At 45.7% G+C, this 18,963-nt stretch overlaps 1 long non-coding RNA gene across 1 annotated transcript in view; it reads left to right on the top strand.

Annotated features, from left to right (window-relative positions):
- The window catches only part of LOC309331625, a 76,381-nt gene extending 60,875 nt beyond the window's left edge, over positions 1-15,506 (top strand). The window contains exon 2 of the long non-coding RNA XR_014151911.1: positions 12,746-15,506. This is a non-coding gene — a long non-coding RNA (uncharacterized lncRNA). The remainder of the gene's footprint in view (positions 1-12,745) is intronic.
- Positions 15,507-18,963: the final 3,457 nt, after the last annotated feature.

The raw sequence follows: 18,963 nt of genomic DNA, 5'->3' as shown, positions 1-18,963 counted from the left end.
TCGGATTACAAGGGGGCTCCGCCTGTTTTCAATCATTCATGAATCACGTCCTGGGGCCACTGCTCTACAAGAACTGCGTAGCGTTCTTAGATGACGTTCTGGTGTACTCAGACAATGAGGAGCAGCATGTGCGAGATGTAAGAGAGGTACTGAGCAAGCTGCGAGAAAACCGGCTGTGGGTGAAACTAGAGAAGTGTCAGTTTCATACGAAGGAGGTGGAATTCCTGGGGTACCGGTTGTCTGACAAGGGATTGGCCATGGATCCCAGCAAGGTTCAAGCGGTACTGGAATGGAAAACACCAAAGACCAAGAAGGACGTGCAAAGGTTCCTGGGCTTCGGAAACTTCTATAGGAAGTTCATCAAAAACTTTGCCCATTTAACAGCGCCCATCACGGATTGTCTTAGTAGCAAAAAGAAATTTGTTTGGACGGGAGAAGCGCAACAAGCGTTCGAACGCTTAAAGCAGGCGTTTGCGTCGGAAGAGCAACTCTTGCACGTGGATCTACAACAACCAATGAGAGTGGAGACTGACGCGTCAGACCGAGCGGTGGGGGCCGTTCTTCTCCAGCCGGGAAAAGATACGTCTGAATGGAGACCGTGTGCATTCTTCTCGCGGAAGTTGAACAAATCAGAGAGGAACTACACAGTGTACGACCGAGAACTGCTCGCCATTCATGAAGCATTCCGGAAATGGCGGCACTTGCTGATTGGGGCGCAGCACAAGGTTCAAGTCCGAACTGACCACAAAAATCTGGAATACTGGAGAACAGCCCGAGTGCTGAACCAGAGACAAGTGAGATGGGCCCAGGAGTTCTCCAAATTCCACTTTGAGATTCGTTACGTGCCCGGCTCCGAGAACGTGAGGGCGGACGCTCTTTCCAGGAAACCTGAGTACTTAGAGGGGGAGGGAGCGCCTGAGGCAAGGCATGTAATCCCTGAAGACCGCTGGGTGTGTGGGGCGGCATTGGTGGGGCAGAGGGAACTGATAGAGGGTACGGAGAACGATGAATACGCCCAAGAGAAACTCAGAGAGCTCCGGAGGACAGAGGAGAACACAGGGGGGTTCGAAGAAAAGAACGGGGCGTTGTATTACAAAGGGGCACTGTACATACCCGACGGGGAACTGAGGGGCAGAGTACTCAAGCAGTTGCATGACAGCCCCACAGCGGGACATTTTGGACAGCACAAAACCATGTGGTTGGTTACCAGGGAGTTTTGGTGGCCCAAGGTGAGGGAGGACGTACGGGAATATGTCAGGGGTTGCGACAGGTGCCAGCGAGCGAAAGGAGAGAGGGTGGCGCCAGCGGGGCTATTACAACCCTTACCCACACCCGAAAGGCCATGGGAGGCAGTATCCATAGATTTTATGACGGACCTGCCAAAATCCAAAGGCAAAACAGCTGTCATGGTGGTGGTAGATCAATTAACCAAGATGTGTCATTTTATAGCTTGTTCACATGCAGTCACAGCGGAGGAAACCGCCAAGTTGTTTGTAGAACATATTTTCAAGTTGCATGGCGCCCCCTTGAGGGTGGTCAGCGACAGAGGGAAACAATTTACTTCCAGGTTCTGGAGGAAACTTATGAGCTTACTGCACGTAGAACTCAATTTCTCAACTGCCCGGCACCCAGAAACCAATGGGCAAGCGGAAAGGGCAAATGGGGTTTTACAACAATACCTGAGGTGTTATGTAAAAGACAGAGAAAATGATTGGGTGGATAAGTTACCTCTAGCAGAATTTGCCTACAACAACGCGGAGAACGTGTCCACAGGGATGAGTCCCTTCCTGGCAAATTATGGGTGTCACCCCCGGGCATTCCCAGGAGAGGGAGGGGAGAGGTGGAGCGTGCCGGCGGCGGAATATTTTTTTGAAGAGATGGAGGCGATCCACCGTCAGCTTCAACTTAACTTAGAGAAAGCCAAGGAAGAATATAAGAAGCAAGCAGACAGAAATAGGAGGGAAGGTGAAACTATAAGGGTGGGGGACCGGGTGTGGTTGTCCACCCAAGGGCTACCGTTCAAGGGCGGGAGTAAGAAATTGAGGCCCAAAAGATTGGGACCCTTTGAGGTCATACAGCAGGTCAACCCAGTGGCATTCAAACTCAGGCTGCCCAGTCACATGAAATTACACCCAGTATTTCACAGGTCATTACTGTCGCCGTACCGAGAGGGACGCGAGTGGGGGGAGCGTGAGAGAGAGGCCACCCAAACGCCCGTGATAGAAGAGAGAGAGCGCGACATGAACGTGGCAGGAATCATTGATTCCAGGTGGAAGGGGAATCAGGTGGAATATCTGGTAGAATGGGAGGGGGAAGCAGAGTCGGAAAACACTTGGGTACCAGCAGAGGTAGTCAATGACGAGGTTTTAATAGAAACATTTCATCAGCGTTTCCCAAGAAAACCGCAACCCGTGGCTCGATTTAGAAGGGAACACTTTGGGACCACCGATGAGGAAGGAGAGTTTGAAGGGTTCCCAGAGTCAGGGGTGGGTGAAGAAGCCGACTCCGACGAAGAAGAGGAAGACGGGGAGAGAGACGGTACGCCGTGGCTGGAAGTGTTAGAATCCTCGGACGACGAGGAGAGTTCCTTCAGGGGCTTTCCGCCCTCACCGCCAGTGGGAGAGGAGGCGGGAGGGGGTGAAGGGGGCCCTGGGGGGGAGGTGGATGTCAGGGAACTGCCATCGGAGAGACAGGTGGTGGACAGGCTACAGGAGAATAGGAGAGAATCTGCAGTAGAAGAGGGAACCAGCAAGGGGAGTGCAGGAGTCACAGCGGAGGGGAGGCTCTGGGATGCTTCCAGTGAGAGTAGTGGAGAGGTAACGGGACCCCCGTTGGGAACGCCCACCCTTCGCCGGAAACTGTCACGCAGAGAGTCTCGAAAGCGCATGTCTGTCAAAGAGCTTTTATGTTGGCGTAAATTCCGTAGACGCCCACTGTCAGATTCTACCAGCGACTGACGGAGTCATGCTTTGGGGGCTCCGTTAGTGCATCGGTTTGGATGACCAGCCAAACCCCAGAGGGATCAAGCTTTTACGCACAAGCAGCTCACTATCCCATCACAGTGTGTTACGCAGAGTGACATTTCTGCTCTGCTTCTCTTGAGCTCAAGCAGTTTACAACCTACTATAGAAATATCTTCCCTTAAGGCTAGGTGTATGGAAGCTGGTCAGGGGCCAAGGAACTCTGCACATGATGGTTGCCTTAAACTCTAGCAAGGACAGGCTCCAGGACTAAGCCTAGGGGAACCCTGCTGGTGGTTTGTACAAGGGCGTGTGGCAGCATGTGCAGTCAAAGCCACCGACTGGCAGTATCTTGCCAATGTCCTGGTCTTCCTCTTCCCTGCCTGGAGAGGCCAGAGATTGAGCCTGGGACCTTCTGCATACAAAGCATGTGCTCTGCATTGACCTCCCTGCTGCCACAGTGAAGAGTGACTTCTTCAGCCTGGTCCTTTGCATGTTTACTCACAAGGTCCACAGAGTTGGTTAGACCTGCTCTTGGGTATGTTCGTGCATCAGGTGGCACCCTGCGTGAAATTTCAGTGCAGCAAGTCTCACCCTTCTGAGGGTGGTGGTGCAGAATAGAGTTGGATAAGGGCATTTCTTTGCTTAGGTAAACAAGATTTGTTCAATGTCTGCAGGTTGTGTGGCTGTTAAAAACACAATAAGAAAAAGACAGACACCATTTCCTACTCTTTCTCAAGAGTAAATGGTTCCCAGTTAGGAATTCCTTGCCAGATAAAACCCTGACCGGCACCATTTTTTACTGCATCCTAGGCCCGTGCTGAGGTGGAGTGGGGTGGGGAGGAAAGGTCTAGAGTGTTTGCTGAGCCAATACTGCAGTTTTTATTTGGCACACTATTTCTTTTTCTTCCATTAAAAGAAAAATCAATATTCAGGCATAAATCAGAAAAGCTGGCTGTATAAAACTGAACCCAAGTCATCAAGCCTTTTAGCATGAAGCAAGGCTGCATATTCATTCATTCTTTCATTCATTCACAGCAGGGGTCACCAAGCTTTCTGGAGCCCTGGGCACATTGGCAAACTGCAGAAACTGTTGTGTGCAGCACAAATACACCACAACCAAGCACACACCAGGGAGCCAATTCTATTGGCTGCAATAGAATGCTGCTTTCAAGCCTTTTTCCCCCGGGGGGGGGGCAGCAGAGGATGAGGGAAGTTTGTAAATGCCAGGGAAGGCGTTCAGGATGCGCCAACAGCCAAGACAGTGGAGCTGGTGATTTAAAGCATTTGCTCTTCAACCCCAAAGGCTCCCAGAGTGGCTTACACATCACAAAACCAAACCCCCAAGCAGTTCCTGCCCTCTAGCCTGCTGTACGGAAGGGGACACACTAAAAAGGGGGAAAGGGGATGGGAAGGGAGGAGAGAGGTAAAGCAAGCTCAGAACTACAGTTATTGATCTTATAACAACCAACCAGGGTGGAAACTGGTCAGGTGTCCTCATGGAATAATCTGTGCTAGGTGGCAGCAGGTTTCTCAGCAGAGCGAATTAAATCTCTCTGCTTCCCTCTTCTCCCTTGATGAAATGGCTGTGCCAGCATTGTTGAAGAATCCATGTGAAATTTGGTTGTGCAAAGGGGACGGATACCCCAAGAGGAAGGTGTGGGGAGTGCCAAGGGCCCATGGCCCCAGGTGCACAATTTTTGAGGGGGTGTGAACCAGGCACCTGACGCAGTGTTCCTCTCTGCCTGCCAAAGGCTGTGTCAGCCAGCTCCCCCCGCGCAGGGGGCTCAGCGCTGCCCGGCTTTGCTCCTGTGGGGATGGGGTCGCTCCAGTGGTGTCAGTGGTGAGGGCTGGGCTGGTGAGCACCCCTCCCTCCACTGGGTGCTGGCAACAGCCACTACGCTGCCGCTTCTGAAGGGAAAGTCCCCATGTGAGATCCCTTGAAGCTGCTGGGACTGGCAGCAGATTTTAGCATCCTTTAGGGTGGCAGTTTACTTCCCACTGCCCTCCTCATGAGCCTACCATCACCACTCAGGCTACCAGTCCTCAAGGACTAATAAACCTTTTTAAATGAAAAGAATAAAATAAGGAGTAAGAGAGAAAGGAAACACACCAACCAATATTGTCTTGCAAATTATATGGAGTAGATAGGACGCTCACATGTTGTTGCATGTCTCAGTCTAAAGGGCTACAGGAAGATTGACCAGATATTGTGGAACATTTCCAAATAATAAAATGTTATTTGTTCCAAACATTTCATGTAACCCCCCTGGGGACCCCCTCCCCCAGACTGAAAAACGGGAAATGTTTTCAATAAATAAACACATGCAGAAGGAAAAGCTCCCTAGAAGACTCTGGGCCCAAGTCTTATAGGGGCTGGCTATATACAGTCGTACCTTGGTTTTTGAACAGCTTAGTTTTTGAACATTTTGGCTCCCAAATGCTGCAAAGTGACTATTCCAGTTTGCGAACTATTTTTGGAAGCCGAACCTCTGACGTCTGCAGGAGCTTCATGCAGCCAATCAGAAGCCGTGCTTTGGTTTCTGAAAGTTTTGGAAGTCGAACGGATTTCTGGAAAGGATTCTGTTTGACTTCCAAGGTATGACTGTTCTCAGTGGTAGAGCATCTACTTTGCCTTCAGCAGGCTCTGGGTTCAATCCCTGACATCTCCAGGTAGGGCTGAGAGGGACTTCCTGTCTGAAACCCCAGAGAGCTGCTACCAGTCAGTGTAGGCAAGAACGAGCTGAGTGGACCATTGGTGTGACTCAGTAGAAAGCAACTTCCTACATTCCTGAGTTGGTCCGGTAAAGAATGCAGTGTAGATCTTTTAGAAGAGGGGCAGGAAGTTCATGACAGACCACATCTGTTGACAGATGGGAAGCAGTGTTTGGGTGTCTGTTGGGGTTTCTGAACTACTCGAATAATCAAAGTTGTGCAAGACAAGAAGAAACTTGCATGATGATAAATAAACCTGCATTGACTTGGAGGACCACAGCAGCTTCTCCCTGCAGGCAGGTGGCCCAGGTGCTTTGCACAAACCCGAACCAAAAGACGCAACATGCCAACAAGTGCCAGAACTGTTAACATGTGTGCTTCCTTGCCAACTTGTGCCTTTCTTTGCTGATTGCCCCTCAGCAGCAGTTTTTCTTTTTTTTTTTTTATAAAATTTTTATTGGGTTTTTACATTTTATAAAGACACACACACACACAAAAAGACAAAGACAACACATATACAATTTCATACCCTTACTTTCTTTACCCTCTTTCCCTGACTTCCCCCCACCCCCTCTTCATACATCCCAATTCCGATAATTAGTTCAGCAAGTTCTTATCTATAATCTTAAACATATTATTATTATTTTTAAAACTTAGCTCTTTTTACTTGTCCACATTTAATTTATCCAATTCTCTTATAAACATTAAATCCTTTTTCTAAGGTCGACCTAACTTCCCTTCCACGAATTTCTCCCTTTATTATATTAATTATAGGTCACAATGGCCAAATACAAAAATCATAAAATTTTGAAATTCTATTCTCCCCTCCCTCCCTATCCCGGTTTCCATCCCTTCCCAAGCAAATGTCCACAAAAACAGTGATAAGATAACCAAGGCCTTCAATTCTATCTTAACAATGATAAGATAACCAAGGCCTTCAATTCTCTGTCAGTCTCTCTCTGCCGATTTTGTTGGTAATCCTTTTTGTTGGTCCTCAGGTCTCGAAGGAGTTCTGTCACAGTCACATCAAATTTTCTTCCATCCAAAATGTTTAAAAGCAATTGCTGCAAAAGGTCAGCTGCTCTCCCATACTCAAAGAGGAAGTCCCGATCATGTTTCTTTATTCTTTTAAATTCCAGTATTCCAAGTACTCCAGGGACTTCCTTCCTCATCTTTCTCATCTTTCGCAGATTTGTAATCCAAAGATCTTCTTCTTTATTTTCTGACGATATAGGCTTCTGGTTGGTATTTTCCACCTGTACTTTCTCCACTCCTTCTTTCCTCTCCGCCAATTCCAAAGATGTCTCTTCTGGTTCAGCTGCAGATTTTTTATCAGTCGAATCCTTTATGCATTCAGCAGAGTTGTTTGTTTTAGAATTCAAGGTCATAAGTTCTTTGTTCATAGCCGTACTCTGCTCTTGCAAGATTCCCACGAGAAAAAACATTTTTTCTATCTCTGCCAGTAATTTTCCCTCTGCAGCCATTGTAATGTCTCTAGTTCCCCCTAGGGGGATTCCAATTGCTTAATAGTCCTTTTCCAACAATCCGTTACTTTGTTGTTTATTACTACTTTGTTTCCAACCACCTCAATTCAAATGTAACACCTTTAGTTCAGAGAGTTATTAAATAGCAAAGTTCTTGACTTTAACCGCCCGTTTGACAGCTCCTTTGACAGCTGTCAAACTCCTTATTCTTTTTCCTCCGGCACACACACAGGACGCTCCCGGGTTCGGGGGGAGGGGTTACACAAAAACTTCCAAAATTCCTCCCCTTCTCTCCAGCACAAAGACTTCTTCTGTCAAATTCATGGAAATATCTTTTATCTAGCACCAAAAAGACAGTAATCTCTCCACCTTAGTTCTCCAATCCTTGCTTTAGATCGTTTGTAGGTAGGGGGGGTGCGGACTTCCCTTTAGCACATCCCCCGGTCGTGCCGAATTCAAAGGTAAAAATTTTAAAGTCCAAATTCCATTCTACTCACGGGTTGTTTGTTTTCCAGTCCAAATTTTGGGAAAAAAGTCAGCGCTCTCCGGCCATGGCTCGCGGCTTCACTCCACTGAAGTAGCGGTCTACTCACAGCACCACGCCGCTCTCCGTACCCTCTCCGTAGCCTTTAAAAAGGCTCTTCGTGGGTCGGGGAAGGCGCTTAAAGGTGCCCGCCGAGTCACCAAGTCCGCAGGCTTCCGCACCTGCGGTTTCTAAGGGTCCCCGCGTCGCCGGCGCGGTAAGACCCGTTTTCAGCAGAGCCGATTCCCTCCGGAGCTCGGAGGGAATCCGCCATTAACCGATCGCGCTAACCCGGAAGTCCCTCAGCAGCAGTTTTTCAACCCTTTTAGAAATTGGATACAGCTTGACAGAATACAATAAATAATCAGAAGGGAAAGGAGAACTTTGAAGCAAATAGGCAGAAGTTAAAAAAGAAGTCAGTTCTTGAGAGACATTGCAAATTGCCTCCTCCTCTGTAGAAAGCTGGTATTTGCAAGAATCCTGGCAAGAAGCTCTAATAACATTAATTCCCAAACAAGGGACAGAATTGACAGAAACCAAAAACTATAGACCAATTTCATTGTTGAACATTGATTATAAGTTATTCACGGAGGTATTGGCAAACAGATTAAAGAAAATTTTGAATAGAATTATAAATGAGGACCAAGCGGGATTCTTGCCTGGAAGACAAATGCAAAACAACATGAGAACAGTAATTGACATCCTGGAGTATTTAGATATGAGACCCGATAAGAAAGCTGCGCTAATATATGGTAAGTTGACGCGGAAAAAGCATTTGATAATGTTTCTGGGAAATTTATGGGAAAAAACAATACAATTTTTGGATTTAGGAGAAACATTTGGACGTGGGATAAAAGCAATATATAGAAATCAAAATGCCAAATTGATAATCAACAATGACCTATCAGAGACTTTTACAATTTCAAAAGGCACTAGACAAGGATACTCCTTGTCACCCGTATTATTTATCATAGTTTTGGAGACATTAACAACTGCCATAAGATCTGATCCTAGAATAAAAGGGATCACACTGTAAAGCAGAGCATACAAATTAAAGGCCTTTGCAGATGACCTAATTATAACAACAGAAAACCCCATAGAAAGTACATTGAAAACAATGGAAAGAATGCACGAATTTGGCCAGATATCTGATTTGAATTAAATAAAAAATAAAAAAGCTTAGTGAAAAATTTGGAAGATCAGGAAAAACAGGAGTTGCAGTGGTACCTCGGGTTACATACGCTTCAGGTTACATATGCTTCAGGTTACAGACTCCGCTAACCCAGAAATATTACCTCGGGTTAAGAACTTTGCTTCAGGGTGAGAACAGAAATCGTGCTCCGGCGGCGCGGCGGCGGCGGGAGGCCCCATTAGCTAAAGTGGTGCTTCAGGTTAAGAACAGTTTTAGGTTAAGAACGGACATCCGGAACAAATTAAGTACTTAACCCGAAGTACCACTGTACAAAATAAGACAGGTCTATTGATAACAAAAAAAATCAAGTATCTGGGAATTTCGATCTCTGCCCAAAACAAAAATTTATTTGTTGATAATTACAGTAAAGTATGGAGGGAGATTAACAGAGACCTAAAAATTGGGGGGGGGGGGAGTAAATCTATCACTGTGGGGCAGAATTTCGACTAGCAAGATGTCCGTGTCACCAAAAATGTTATTCCTATTACAAATGATACCAATAATAAGTGGGACAAGCTGTTTCAAAGAGTGGCGGAAAGAACTAGCAAAGTTTATACGGCACGGCAAACCCCCCAGAATTAAGTACAAATTACTGACCGAGATAAAGGATAGAGGGGGCTTCGCTTTGCCAGACCTTAAACTATATTACAAGGCAGCTTGTCTTTGCTGGATAAAGGATTGGATGACTTTGGAAAACAAGCATATTGGATATAGAGGAGAAGGATAACAGATTTGGCTGGCACAGGTATCTGGGTTACAACAAAGTGAAGGTGCATAGAGGCTTCCTTTTTTCTTTTTTTGAATGTTCATGAGGGCTTTTCCCCCCCTTTTTTAAAAATTTTTTTATTCAAAGTTATAACAAAACATATTTTCCAGAAACATATCCTTATTTCCCCCCATTTTTCTTCCCCCCATAAAACCCATCCCCCCACCCCCGACTTCCCTCAGTTCCAGTCTTTGATTTCTCCAATAATGCTGTTTTCTGCATGTTACAGAGTTGTATAGATCCTCCAACTGTTTAGCTAATTATTATCAGTAAAAAAATTGTGAATGTTTATTCAAAACCTGCCAAGGAGTCCAGTTCGCTTTGTTGCGTCAAGGTTCCCATTCATCCTTAAAGTCCCAGTTATCCTTCTCCCAAATAGAGGCTTCCTTAACCACATAATTGGAAAATCTTTATACACAGTCTGGGAAAAACACAAAAAGTTATTAGAACCAAAGACACCATGGTAGCTATCACCCCGAAAGCCTTCACGGTAAAAAAGAAAAACATGACTAGCAATTGGGCGACATATAAAGATATACTGGAGGAAGAAAATAACTAATTAAAAATTAAAAGTTTTGATGAACTTAAAAAAATTAGGTTTGGATTGGCTATAATATTACCAATTAAAGGAGGTCTTTAAAAAAACAACAACACAGATTTGAAACACAGATATCTAAATTAGAGAAAGAATTATTATCAAACAACAGGAAAATATTATCGAAAACTTACAGATTATTATTAGATTGGGAACTCCAAGATGAAGAAGTGAAGGATGTTATGGTTAAATGGGCACAAGATTTCAGATTTCCTATCTTACTGAAAGACTGGGAAAATTGTGGAAAACAGACCTAAAATTCACAGCGTGTTATTTGATAAAGGAAAACTTTATGAAAATGATTTACAGGTGGTACTTGACCCTATCTAAATTGGCTAAAATATCTAAAAATAATAAGAGCACATGTTGGAGGTGTAAGCAGGGGGAAGGAACACTATTTCGCATGTGGTGGACCTGTCCCAAAATTTTAAAAAATCTGGGACATGGTCTATGAAGAACCAAAGAAAATGCTCAAAGAAACATCTAATAAAAGTCCAGAGGCTTTTTTACTGGGCATTATGACAATAAACATCCCTAGAATAAAGAAAAGTGTATTTCTTTATGCAACAACCATGACTCAAGTATTAATTGCCAAGTATTGGAAAGGAGACCTGATCCCAATTAAGGTAGTGTGGCAAAAGAAATTATGCGAATATGTTGAACTAACCAAAATGACAGAAGCAATAAGAAATCACCCGAGTTCAAGGGTGAAAAATGAATACAATTGTTTTAAAAATTACTTTAGTAAACATGGTTCCCAAATCTAAACTTGGGTGTGCCTAACTCACAAAATAAAAGTTAATTGGAGGAGATATCCTATACAAAGAAAAGGTTGAAGGTACTGGATACTGGGAATACACAAGATGAAACGGTTAAATCTGTTATGATTAAATGGGCACAAGATTTTGGATATAACATTATGATGGCTGACTGGGAAAAGTTATGGACCACAGGTATTAAGTTTACGGCTTGTAATGCCTTAAGAGAGAATATAATGAAAATGATTTACAGGTGGTACCTAACCCCAGTCAAGCTGGCAAAAATTTACCATTTGCCCGATAATAAATGTTGAAATGTAAAGAGATTGAGGGCACATTCTTTCACCTTTGGTGGACATGCCCAAGGATTAAGGCCTTCTGGGAGACGAATTATAATGAAATGAAAAAGGTATTTAAATATACCTTTCAGAAGAAACCAGAGGCCTTTCTACAGGGCATGGTCGGCCAATTGGTGCGAAGGGAGGATAGAACTTTTTTTATGTACGCTACAACAGCAGCAAGAATACTCATCGCAAAGTATTGGAAGACACAAGATCTACCCACCCTGGAAGAATGGCAGACGAAAGTGATGGACTATATGGAATTGGCTGAGATGACTGGCAGAATCCGGGACCAAGGAGAAGAGTCGGTGGAAGAAGATTGGGAAAAATTTAAAGTTTATCTTCAAAAATATTGTAAAATTAAGGTTTGTTAGAAAGATGTTGGAAAAAGAAAATTAGGTGGTTTTGGTAGAAATGATATAAAGGATTAAGTAAAAATGAGCTGATGAAATTGACAAAAGAGAGGACGTTAAATTATAATATATTGAATTAAATTACTTAAATGAAAATAAGGTTGGAAGGATTTGCTGAAATAACGATTTGAACTAGAATACAAAATTGGGAGGTGTGAGGAGGTCAAGGAAATAAGTAAAGGAAGAAAGTTATGTAAAGGTTTAATCTGTTTCTTTTCTTTTTTAAGTGAATGTATTTTTATTTTGCTGTTGTACTCTTTTTTTGTATTTTGTATTGTTCTTTTTTCTTTTTGTAACTTTTAAACTCCGAATAAATATTATTATTTTTTTTAAAAAAAGATACTGGAACACAGTACAAAGAAAAGGAAATAAAGAGAGAAGATGAAGCTGTTAAGAGGTAGAGGGAAGTTAAGCCTTATAGAGAAATAGATGAATTTTACAGAAAGAAAAACAGATTGTGTATGTAACGGTAAAGAAAGAAGACGCTGTTATCTGTAAAAAAAATGCAATAAAAATTATTTTTTAAAAAAGAAAGCTGGTATCTGCAATATCAAGCTCAAAATAATAGGGATTTCCATCCCTTCCTTCTTTCCTTCTCTTTCTCTTTCTCTTTCTCTTTCTCTTTCTCTCTCTTCACACACAGGCACATTTTGCGATATAATTGCTGAAACGTGCAGAGTAAACAAACTCCACTGAAAACTGTTGAGCCAGTGAGCAGCTGCTGTTAAAAAAAGAAGCTAATTCAGATCTGGGGATCATTAGGAAAGGGATAAAAAATAATAATTAAAGACTCCATCATGATGCCTTTTTTATACAGATCTATGATGTGGCCCTAGCAGTTCGAAAGCACATCAAAAAAAGTGCAAGTAGATAAACAGGTACTGCTCCGGCGGGAAGATAAATGGCGGGGGTCTCTTTACCTTTACCTTATGATGTGGCCATGCTTGGAAGGCTGTACAGCTCAGGACACCACAAAAGATGGAGAAAGTGAAAAACAGCAACCAAAATGGTCAAGCAGCTGATCCATTGTAGACAAAAAGGTACCAATTGGGCTTTTAAAGTTTCATAACAGCGGTTGGGAATCTTTTTGACACAGTGGGCCACATCTTTATTTACCCCACCCTCCTTGGATCAGCTCTGGCATTATAACCATCTGACTTACCAAAAGTTGAGTGAGTTTCTGCCCAGGAAAGTAGAGTGAGTTTCTGCCTAAATGGGACTGAGCTTCCCCCACATCAGCTGAAGAGCAGGGAGTCCACACCTGCTTTCTGCAGCTACTTTCTAACTGTCCTACCCTTGGCATGTGGCGCAAGGTGTGAGCAGGTGCGCATAGTGTGGAGAAACTGGATTAGTAGATTTGGAAAAGACAAAGCAATTCTTCCCAAAGGGCATAGCTAAACTCTGGGATTTGGCCCCGGAAGGTGTAGTGCTGCCTGCCTGCTTGGCCTGCTTTAAATGGGGTTTAGACTAGGCCTTAACAGAGGATAAGATTATCAACAGCTACTAGTCATGATGGCTACGCCATCCTGCTGGGGAACAGGAATAGGAGGGGGCTATTGCACTCTGTTTTGGGGCTTCCTAGAGCTACCTGGTTAGCCACTGTCAGGACAATATGCTGGCTCAGGGACAGCTCTGGTCTGGTGGCACAGAGCTCCCTTGTGCTGCATTGCAGGAGGGAAAGATGGCTGCACACACACACTTGGCTTTTCCAAGACAACAGGGTAAAAACTGGATTCAGTAAAATATGAGCCACATCACAGAGCTGTCACGCTTCCAGCTTCCTTGTTCAGATCCATGTACTTTTCAAGGGAGAAGAGGACCCCCTCATGTCTAAGGGATGGGTGAACAACAGAGAATCATCTGGATGCCTGGATTCAGAACACGGAGTAGCACACAGAGAGCCCCATGAGCAGAGTATTAAACTCATAAAAATAAACAGCACAATGTAGTGTTAGGAATGCAGATTGTTAAACCTTTAGATCCCATTCAGCTACACACAGCAGCTGACCTCTTACTACTCCTCTTGCAATGAGCAGACAACACACTGTTCAGTAAGTTTACTTACAGGTTCAAAATATCAGCCATGCAGTATTCCATGCAGCAGCAAGGATAATGCAGCCAAAATAATACTAGGTAAGAAATACAGCAAAGTAGTTTCAAACATGCAGTCTGTGCTTAGGAAGAAGCACAGACACATTCTTCTTGGTAGATTACATGATGGGGAAGAGGAGGAGGAGGAAGAAGGAGAAGGAGAAAGGGGGCATGACCTAGCTGAGTTTATCTAGCAATACAACTCTGTGGTCCTTTATGTTAAATAGTGGGTAGACATAGCAGACGATGCAGCAATTTCTCCAAAGCAGCTCTTGTTTATTCACAGGCCAGAACAGAACTGAACAGCAAACAGCTCAGCCGGCCTGCTTTTATAGGCAGCCGGCTGTCAACATTGTAGCAACAACAACCCAGGGTTTCCCGCCTAAAATAACTGACGTGGACCTGAGTGAAAACTATCTACACGATACTCCTGGTGGCCAGGGTGAGAACTTCAATACATAACACTTCACCCCTTCATGCACCAACTCGCAGTCATGCATAGTTCTGTTTGAATGCAATCTCCCACAATTTGAATCTCTTGTGTTGTGGTTTGTCCTGCAGATCTTAGAGACAAGAAATGGCTTGTAAGTGGTTTAGAGGAGGTTTCAGTCCTTTTCTTCCCTTCTTGCTGGTAGTGGCCAAACAGGTTTTGCTTTTGCATGGTTTTGAAACAACACAAAAACCTGCACAACCAATTTGGATATAAACAAAAGTGAGATGAGGGCTTACACCAGTGGTAGGCAAACTAAGGCCCGTGGGCCGGATGCGGCCCAATCGCCTTCTCAATCCGGCCCACTGACGGTCCGAGAATCAGCGTGTTTTGACATGAGTAGAATGTGTCCTTTTGTTTAAAGTTCATCTCTGGGTTATTTGTGGGACCTGCCTGGTGTTTTTACATGAGTAGAATGTGTGCTTTTATTTAAAATGCATCTCTGGGTTATTTGTGGGGCATAGGAATTCGTTCATATATTTTTTTCAAAATATAGTCCAACCCAGACATGGTCTGAGGGACGGTGGACCGGCCCACGGCTGAAAAAGGTTGCTGACCCCTGGCTTACACCATAAGCAGCAAATCTCATTTTCAAATTACCTTCAATTCTAGATATAGAAAAGCCTCCAGAGCCTTCTCTTCCTTCCTTGAAGCGGAGCACCAAGTGCCACATTATTTGTATGACAGCTAATATGGCCAGCTGTCTACTGCAGGTGTGGGAAACCTTTTGTCCTCCAGATGTAGCTGAACTACAATTCCCATCTTGGCTCTGCTTCCCAGGGATGATGCAAGTTATAGTTCAGCAACATCTGGAGAGCCAAAGGTTTCCCACAGCTGACTTGCTGAATGGCAGTGAGCCTATTATTATCCTTCTGTGCCATCTGAAACCATCTGAAAATCCATATTCTTCTGATTAATGCAGGGTATGACTAAAGAGCAGGGATACATTCAATTCAATTTACATTTAAAGATCAACCTACATAATTCACAGTTCCTGACAAAATATGCAAGCTGCAAATGCAGCCATCTTTTGAAATTTGCCCTTCTTTGAATTCTCCAACCAAGTAATGCGCTTTCTATGGGGAAATTGCTTGCAAAAATGTGTGTAATAGAAGAAATCACACCCAAATGCCGATGAGTTTCATGAGGACTTTTTAATAAAGGAATTTACAAACTGATGTGATATGCATTGTATATGCATTATAATGTGTTTGAACCAAACATACTCAAATCTGGAAAACTGCAAAAACCCAAGGAAAGCTGCTTTTCCATCCACAAATTAGTATGGAAGAAGTAGATCAGTTCAGTTCCTATGGGAAGTAGCAAAGAACAAGTTTCTAAAGCATCCCAACCAGCCTAGTTGGCCACTCTGCAAGGACAGAATTGATACTGCTTTGGTCATTGGCTCCGAGACTTTGGGGGCTGCTCCGCACAAAGCTGCCTCACTCCGCTCAGCTCCTACTGCCCTTCTTCCTTCTCATCCCCAAATCCAGCTCACTGGGAAGACTCTGCAGCCTGCAGGCTGTCTCTGCCCTCTCCTCACAACACCCTTTCCCCTGGTAGAATAAGGCAGCAGCTGACAAGAAGATGAAGATCACAGGACAATGGAACTCTTTCCCCCCTCCTCCCCAGTCCTGACCTTATGGTGCCCAGGGAGGGGTTCTGCTAAAAGGGTCTTTTCAATCCCTTAATTTGGAATTTAAAAACCAAAAGCTGACAAATAGAGGTTCCTTTTGGAAGTGGGGGTGGGGGTGTGCATGACAAAGGTCTCTCCATCACCCCAAGATCAGAATGACAAAAGACACTCTCAGTTTACTGCTTCCTCCTCAGAAAGGCCAGGGTGCAGACAGGGCCCCTCTTTAAACAGAAGGGGGGGGGCTTGTTTGTGCTGAAGCAGTCTGCACACCCAGAGTGCCCTGTTTGCCGGATCCCGCTCCAGTGCTCAGGGGGCTTCCAAATGCATTTTGAAAGCAAAGTGGGTAGCCCCCCAGGTGCTGTTAGGCACCCAAGGAGGGATGAAGGAGAAAGCTGATTTTCTTTGCATTTTAATGAGAAATCACATAGTTAACATTTCTCAAAGTAATATGTAAAGCCAAACATGGGGGGAGGGCATATTGCCTACTGCCGCAATATGTCCTGAGTTGCCCACTCTTTAGGGAGACTCTAGAGAATTTTTTTCAAAATGGTTTACCCCACTAACTTCTACTCACAGTAGATCCATTGGCAGGGCACCTTCTGGCAGGCTTTCTTGGGGGACAGTGGGCCCCAGCTGTGTGCTCGCCAGGCGGTGGAGACTGTAGGTGGCCATTTAATTGTCCTCCCTGAAGCATTGTGAGAAATGAGAATGGCGGACCTGAGTGGAGGTGGTAATTTTAATTCCCTGCAATGCCCTACAGTTACAGGACACTGGGTCACTGTTTGAAGTTTCAAGGGCTGCCTGTGGGCTTGGGCCAGTGAGCCCTGCCAGTGAGCCCTGCCAGCTGCCCAGAAGTGCCTGGTGCTGTATCTGGGCCTGGTAGAACAAGGCTGACCACAGCCTCCCAGGAGATCCGGGCACAATGCTGTTGTAGCCTCTCGGTTGGATTCCTGCAGTATGTTCCAGACAGGTCTGCCTGGCAAGGAGTGGAGGCTGGGAGAGGGGGAAAGGCAAGCATTCAGAGTGAAAGCAAGCAATTTGAAGAGAGAACAGGAATCAGCTTGGCCAGGCAGGAGGTGAGTTGCCTGCTCCCCCTGGAATTGCTAGCCTGCAATTGTCACATCCCAAGGAGGTCATTAAGTAGCATCACATGATGGTTTATTGTCTGCAGACAACAATCAGACCAGACAGTTACACGGTGGTGTTTGCAGCCAGACCAACACTTAATGCTCTTCTCCCAGTCTGAAGTGCCTGCGAGGGGAGCCACTTATTACACCGCTGTTTGCCTTTCTTGCAGCAGCCTTAAATGTTCATTATCCCTCTTTGGACCTTTCAAAATAGCATCCATTGTCTGGGCAGGGGGTTGATTGAGCACTCCAGCCTGCACTTGGAAGTAGCCCACTGCTGCCAACCAGGCCCACGTGGTCCAGCCGACAGGTGTGGCCACACAAAACTCCTTGTACGTGGCACAAATGTGTCGTGGCACTTGGAAAAGTGCACGTTTTGCAGACTGAAGTGGTTGTATACACATGCACAGGGCAAGGCGATCCCTTTAATGAATGGGTCCCAAGTCTTTAGATCACATATATATTGAGCTTGCCTTCTGGTTTCCACCCTGGCTCTCACAGTTGCACTTATACATTTTGCTGCCTGTGGTCAAGGACAAGATGGCAGCCCCCAGTTCCAGAAACAAGCTGACTGGTTTGGCACCTGCATCTTATTTCAACCTCTGGGAGCAGCAGGCTGCCTTAGGGGGTGCGGTGTCAGTTGTCAGTCCTGCAACAGAGGACTGCTGCCTGAAGTACCTGCCTCACTCTGCCTCACGGGAGCTACTGTTTTCGAAGCTATGCACTTTTTGTTTTCATTTTGTAAACCGCCAAGTGATCATTGGATGAAAGGCATACAGAAATTTAATCACTGCTAATAATAAGCTTGGGACGCGAGTGGCGCTGTGGGTTAAACCACAGAGTCTAGGACTTGCCGATGCAAAGGTCGAGGGTTCGAATCCCCGCGACGGGGTGTGCTCCCGTTGTTCGGTCCCTGCTCCTGCCAACCTAGGAGTTCGAAAACACGTCAAAGTGCAAGTAGATAAATAGGTACCACTCCAGCAGGAAGGTAAACGGCATTTCCGTGCACTGCTCTGGTTCGCCAGAAGCGGCTTTGTGCTGGTCCCGGGGGTGTTAACGTGCGGTCCTGGGTCGAGGGTCTGGAGGCAGTCTGTCAAGGGCGAAGCGGGGTCCAAGGCAAGGAGCCGGGCGTGGACAGGAACTCCAGAAGAGCAGGTCAGGGTGTTGGCAGGAACAGGTTTCCCGCAACCTGTGACTGGGCTGACTTGCCTTTATCTCCTCTGGGGCCTAGGGCGGTCCCGGCCCACAGGTGACTCGCCTCTCCTGGCCTTAAGGCGAGCACTCCTCCTGAGAGAACTTAGTTCCCTCCGCCTTTCTGCCCTGAGCCTCTGCAGCTCAGGAGAGGCTGGAGGGTTACTGGACCCAGAGGCAACCTCACCTTCCCCTGACAGGGCTGGGAGAGGAGCACCTGCAGGCAATGGGTCCTCAATCACCCCCAGAGCCAGAGTGGATTCATCTGGTGTCTGCTCCTGAGGATCCGGCACAGGTGAGGGCCCTTCAGATTCAAGGCCCTGCCCCGGCTCAGCCGGCCCTGGAGGCGGGGACTCCTGTGCAGGCTGAGATTCCTCCGGTTCAGCCTCTGAATCAGATTCCCAGGCCATCACAGGCTTAGTCATGCTGGCCACATGACCAGCTGTACACCGGCTCCCTTGGCCAATAAAGCGAGATGAGCGCCGCAACCCCAGAGTCGGCCACGACTGGACCTAATGGTCAGGGGTCCCTTTACCTTTTTAATAATAAGCTTAGAGCTGGCCCTGCTGGCTCCAGACAGTGACAGACTTTGGGCCCCCAAATTTCAACATAGCCCCGTGCAAGGCTAAAACTCTGCGCCCCCGTGTCTTGCGCTTCATTTGACACCATTGTCATGGCGCC

The sequence above is a fragment of the Podarcis erhardii genome, assembly GCF_964252035.2.
Source record: "Podarcis erhardii genome assembly, chromosome: 16".
Taxonomy (NCBI): domain Eukaryota; kingdom Metazoa; phylum Chordata; class Lepidosauria; order Squamata; family Lacertidae; genus Podarcis; species Podarcis erhardii.
This window is presented reverse-complemented; position numbering and strand designations above follow the sequence as displayed.